Genomic DNA, 6,000 nt, shown 5'->3' with positions numbered 1-6,000 from the left:
CAAGAATACAGAGCATCACTTGCCCCAGATTGAGAGTTCCTATCTATACCTTGTGGCTAATAGCCACCGATGGACCTCTGCTCCATATCTATATATCTAATTCCCAACATGCCCTCTCCGTGTGGATATCTAAATCCACACATCGGGGGCACTTGGGGGGCAGGGAGATTTTCCTGCACATTTGGGACAATCCCCAGATGTGAAGAAAAATCTAAAAACTGTAAAAAAATATAGGGGGGATATTTAAATCCCCCCAAAAGTAAAAGAGCATTCCCTGTGCAGGTGCAGGGAACACTCTGAGAACAGCTTCGCCTGGGAGGGGGAGGGGGCGGGAGAAGGCTTGGCTGGCCGGCGGCTGTAAGCTGCTCAGCCCTTGTTGCCGCCCGGGGGGAGGGAGAAAGTTTGGCGGGCCAAGCTCAGGCCTTGCCGCTGCCATTGCTTAGGAGGCCGGCCAGGCCTCGCCACCAGGGGGGGAGGGGAAAGGCTTGGAGGGGCGCGGGCCTCACTGTGGATGCCAGGGACGGGGGCCAGGGGAGAAGGCTCACCTGCAGCTGCTTCCTTCTCCTCCCATGGAGCTTCTTCCCCCCCCCCACGAGTATCGCAGGTCCCCCTTCTTGTGTTTATCTAATTCCCTCTTGAAGCCGTCCATGCTTGTAGCCGCCGCCACCTCCTGTGGCAGTGAATTCCATGTGTTAATCACTCCTATGGATATATATGTATATATGTAATGTGTTAATCACATGAGCCAGTTTGGTGTAGTGGTTAAGTGCGCGGTCTCTAATCTGGGAGAACCGGGTTTGATTCCCCACTCCTCCACTTGCACCTGGCTGGATGACCTTGGGCAAGCCGTAGTTCCGATAAGAGCTGTTCTTGAAAAAGAGCTCTCTCAGCCCCACCTACCTCACAGGGTGTCTGTTGTGGAGAGGGGAAGGGAAAGGAGTTTGTAAGCCACTCTGAGACACCTTTGGGTAGTGAAGGGCGGGGTATAAATCCAATCTCCTCCTCCTCCTCTTCTTCGTATGGATATATGTAATGAGACTAAATATTGTAAAGAACTAAAAGCCCATTACTAAAGGTTCATTATAAATCCAAACCAAATATTATTAAAATTTTCTTTCCACCGGAAGGTTTTGCTCTTGCAGTTTGTACAAGTTGTGAGAAAGGCCCTGGGTGACATTCCTTTGACCCATGCCAAGCCATACATCCTGTACCCTCCCAGACTACTCCCTTCCAGTGTCCAATCTCTGCCTGGGAAGATCTCTGATGGAGGAATCTGCTTTTTCTTTCAGTGTCCCTTTTCCTTTGAGGAGGTGGCCGTGTATTTCACTGTGGGAGAGTGGGCCCTGCTGGATCCAGACCAAAGAGCTCTGTACCGGGAAGTCATGCTGGAGAACTACAGGACCGTGGCCTCTCTGGGTAAGGATCTTCCATAGGGGCAGCCATTGTGGTGATGTGTGTATCTCAATATTGAACAACAATACACCCTTTTGATTCCTGTCCTCCAAGTTGGCTCGAGGCAAAGGTGGGATGAGAGGCCCTCGGAAAGACTCCGGAAGGGGGAAGATCTTCATTTCTCTGTTGCCAGCCTTTAAAAAAACACCCTTCCCCCTGGATGGGATTACAGACATCCGTTCTGACTGTGATCTGGAAATGATCCATCCCCCTTATACTGGTTGGGATTGTGGGCTTTGACCTTGGCCATGTTTCTGGCCTTCCAGGAGAATTTTTACTCTTGCTTGGATTTCTGTCCTTCCCTAAATAAAAATTATCATTCTCTCTCTCTCTCTCTCTCTCTCTCTCTCTCTCTCTCTCTCTCTCTCTCTCTCTCTGCAAAAAAAAGCCAGAGTTATAAGAGAAACTATGGTGGAGACAGACAACAGCCTTGCATCCAAAGAAAGCCTGGAGAGTTCCTCAAGAGGATCTCAAGAGAGGATTTCCTTCCCAGGTGGGCTGGATGAGAGTGAGTATCCTTCATGGTTATGTCAAGGGAATGGGCAAGGAATACCCATGAGACTTTTCTGCTTCACTCCTAAACAACTCTTAGCTTGGTCAAAGTATAAAGCCCGCTGGGCAAGGCAGGAAGGAGACCTTCTGGGACCCCTAGTCTTGAGGTTTGGAAGCTCCTTCTGGGGAAGAGTTCAGCTGTGGCTCTTGAGAGAGTGTGGTATCCCTAAATCCTGGATACTCTTGGAAAAGGTGGGGGGCTTGTCAAGGTCAGCGAAGCTGGGTGAGGCAAATGGGCTAAAAGGCCATCGGTCTTTTACTACTGCAGCCTTTGTGCTAATGCCAGGTGCTAATGCCGTCTCTCTTTTTATTCCAGCAGAAGATGATCCGAGGAACAAGGAGGCTGAGGAGCTTCATCTACAATTTCCAGATAGAGTTAATAATGAAGGCTTGAAAGGAAACATCAAGAATCGAGGCAGACCTAAGAGAAAGAACAACAGCTATTTGATAAAGAAGAGAGATGGAATAATGCGTAATGTACATTCTCCAAAGCATCCAAAGCACAATATAATGAAGACAAATAAACCCATTCAGCATGGAAAATACTTCAAATATAGATCACAGCTTCTTGAGAATCAAGGAATACGAACAGGAGAGAAACCTCTTGAATACTCAAAGAAATTCAGTTCGAATGGCAGTTTTCAAGGTTATAAAAGAACCCACACAGGGGAGAAGCCTTTTGAGTGTTCAGCGTGTAGAAAGAGGTTCAGTACGAGTGGCAGTCTTAAAGTGCATAAAAGAACCCACACGGGGAAGAAACCATTTGAATGCTCAGAGTGTGGAAAGAGATTTAGTAGGAGTAGCCAGCTTCAATATCATCAAAGAACCCACACAGGGGACAAACCTTATGAATGTTCAGTGTGTGGAAAGAGATTCAGTACGAGTAGCCATCTTCAAGTGCATAAAAGAACCCACACAGGGGAGAAACCTTTTGAATGCTCAGAGTGTGGAAAGAGATTCAGTCAGAATAGCCATCTTCAAATCCATAAAAGAATCCACACAGGGGAGAAGCCTTTTGAGTGCTCAGAGTGTGGAAAGAGATTCCGTCTCAGTAGTCATCTTCAGTACCATAAAAGAACCCACACAGGGGAGAAACCTTTTGAATGCTCAGAGTGTGGAAAGAGATTCAGTACGAATGGCGATCTTCGAAGGCACCAAACAACCCACACAGGGGAGAAACGTTTTGAATGTTCAGAGTGTGGAAAGAGGTTCAGTCAGAGTGGCCATCTTCAACAGCATAAAATAACCCACACAAGAGAGAAACCTTTTGAATGCTCAGAGTGTGGAAAGCGATTTAGTCTGAGTTACAGTCTTCAGAAGCATCAAAGAACCCACTCAGGGGAGAGACCTTTTGAATGTTCAGAGTGTGGAAAGAGATTCAGTCGGAGTAGCTATATTCCAGAGCATAAAAGAACCCACACAGGGGAAAAACCTTTTGAATGTTCAGAGTGTGGAAAGAGATTCAGTCAGAGTCGTGGTCTTCAATATCACCAAAGAACCCACACAGGGGAGAAACCTTTTGAATGTTCAGATTGTGGAAAGAGATTTATTCGGAGTAGCTATCTTCAAATGCATAAAAGAACACACACAGGAGAGAAACCCTTTGAATGCTCAGAGTGTGGAAAGAGATTCAGTCAGAATAGCTATCTTCAAATCCATAAAAGAACCCACACAGGGGAGAAGCCTTTTGAATGCTCAGAGTGTGGAAAGAGATTCAGTCACAGTGGAACTCTGCAACAGCATCAGAAAACCCACACAGGAGACTAACATCTTGAATGTTCAGAGTGGAAAGATATTCAGTCAAGTTCATTGAATAAACTACACAGGGGAGAAATCTTTTAAAAGTTGAGAGTGTGGAAGGAAATTCAGCTTGAATAGCAATCTTCAACAGCAGTAGAAAATCTATAACATCAGAGAAGACTTTTGAATGCTCAGAGTGTGGAAGAGATTCAGTCAGAGTGACACTGTTTAAGAGCATGAATGAACCTACACAGGAGAGGAAACTATTGAATGCTCAGTGTGTTGAAAAGGATCCAGTCAGAGTGGCCTTCTGCAGGACCATCAAAGGACCTATACAGGGGGAGATACCTTTTGAGTGGTCACGATGTGGAAAGAGATTGAGTTGGAGTAGCACTTTTTGAAAACACGTGGGAACCCACACAAGGAGAAACCCTGTAACCGCTTAGCCCGTGAAAAGTGAACATCTCTCATTTCACTGCTAAAAGACAACCATAGACCACATAAAGCATCAAAAAGTTATAAACTCTTGTAAAATGTTTTAATCATCACAGAAATGTTACCCCAACCCATAAGATCTATTATAAATTCTTAGACTATAGAAAGAGTTTTAGCCATGTTTGAAGACCTCAGATAGATCCCAGAAGGAAGAAAGCAAAGATGGTTTCTGCCAGCTGAAGTAGATTCAAGCTCTGTTCCCATCCCCTTTAGCACGGAGGATTCCACACAAAGGAGGAACCTCATAAATGCTCAGTGCGTGGCAAGAGGCAAAGATCTCCCATCCCTGACTTCTCTGAGACCCCCTTTCATTCCCTTTCCCAAATCCTGTGAAGAAATAGACGAGTTGAGAATAACTGGTACCTAAAGCATTAACCTAGTGTGGCCATCTGGCATCCTTAATTCACAAACATTTTTATCTGACCAGCAGTTCTAGAGAGGCATTTCTGAAGCCTAGTCCCTCCCCAGTCCAGCCTGCTGTGAGCTATTGGGAGTCTCGCCAATTTGAAGTCCGAACTGGCAGTAGGACTAATTTGTGTTGAAAGGAAAAGGTTGTGTCCCCCAGCTCAACAACTCAGTAAGTTTGTAGGGGTCAGACCTCACCAACAGAAATATCCATCACCGTGGATATTGTCTGCTCTCTGTGGTGTTGATGGTGAACATTATGGGACATGAATTCCCAAATCCTGGTTGTGCTCCCCACCAATTCCCACTTCTCCCAGAGAGAATCAGGAAAGAGAAGTAAGATTCCCTCCTCTTAGTCTGACCTCCTACCCTGGACTCTGTGAGCCAGAAATGACCTGGATAATCCCTTCGGAAAAAGGCTTCAATCCCTGACTTCTCCGAGACCCCCTTGAATTCCTCCTTGGTGATTGTGCCTTTATGGAGCAGAGTGAGAAATGCAGTTTGCTTACCTGTAACTTCTAGTTGTTATCTGTGCAGTCACACAGTTGGGTTTGGTGCCTGTGCTTGAACCCGACCTTGGAATCTATCAGAGCTAACCTCTATTGTAGTGGAGTGCTTTTCTCCCACGCTCTGTGAAGCAGGCATCGACTGTGCATGCCTGGAGCTGAGGAGAAAACACCCTCATTTTCTTCAGACTGCTGCCATTAAATACCAGCAACTTAAAGGTAAGTGGTCGAGAGATGCCAGCAGTGGAGAAGGCTGGGTGTCTGCAACCGATGATTATCAGCTACAGGTAAGCAACCTTTTCTTCTTCTTTGTGATCTCTGTGCAGTCTGACACTGGATGGAGAGTGGTGGCAGCGAGATCAAAAGGAATAACCTCACAGTACCTCTACCTGTTACAGGCCTACCTGAAGACCAGAACAAAGGTCAAATCCTGCATGATTGAACGGATGCAAAATTTTGGTGAGGAAATAGTTTTAATTGTGGGAAAATGTATGGACTAAAAGTACTAAATTTACTGCTAGCCAAGCATTAAGAGAAAACTGGCACAAGATGTTTTACTAATGATACATCACCCCAAAAGATATTGAAAAGATGGACAAGAATTATAGAGGGCTTGTTAGAAGTGTAAAGAAGTAGACGGTACTTTTTATCATATGTGGTGGACTTGCTTCAAGATGAAAATATACTGAAAAAATGTACATGAAGACGTTCAAAATATTTTAAAAACCAAATTCCCGATGAAACCAGAGACTATGATACTGGGAATCCTACCAGATAATATGGATAGAACTTCACAAGACCTACTTAGATATATGTTGACAGCAGCCAGAGTAATATTTGCAATGAAATA

At 45.3% G+C, this 6,000-nt stretch overlaps 1 pseudogene; it reads right to left on the bottom strand.

The window, feature by feature from the left end:
* LOC107124826 overlaps window positions 1-6,000 on the bottom strand; it is a 47,173-nt pseudogene that overhangs the window by 16,094 nt on the left and 25,079 nt on the right.

Source organism: Gekko japonicus, unplaced genomic scaffold (genome assembly GCF_001447785.1).
Source record: "Gekko japonicus isolate JY-2015 unplaced genomic scaffold, Gekko_japonicus_V1.1 scaffold3858, whole genome shotgun sequence".
In the NCBI taxonomy this organism is placed as follows: Eukaryota; Metazoa; Chordata; class Lepidosauria; order Squamata; family Gekkonidae; genus Gekko; species Gekko japonicus.
Note: the sequence above shows the minus strand (reverse complement) of the source record. Positions and strands in the feature narration are given on the sequence as shown.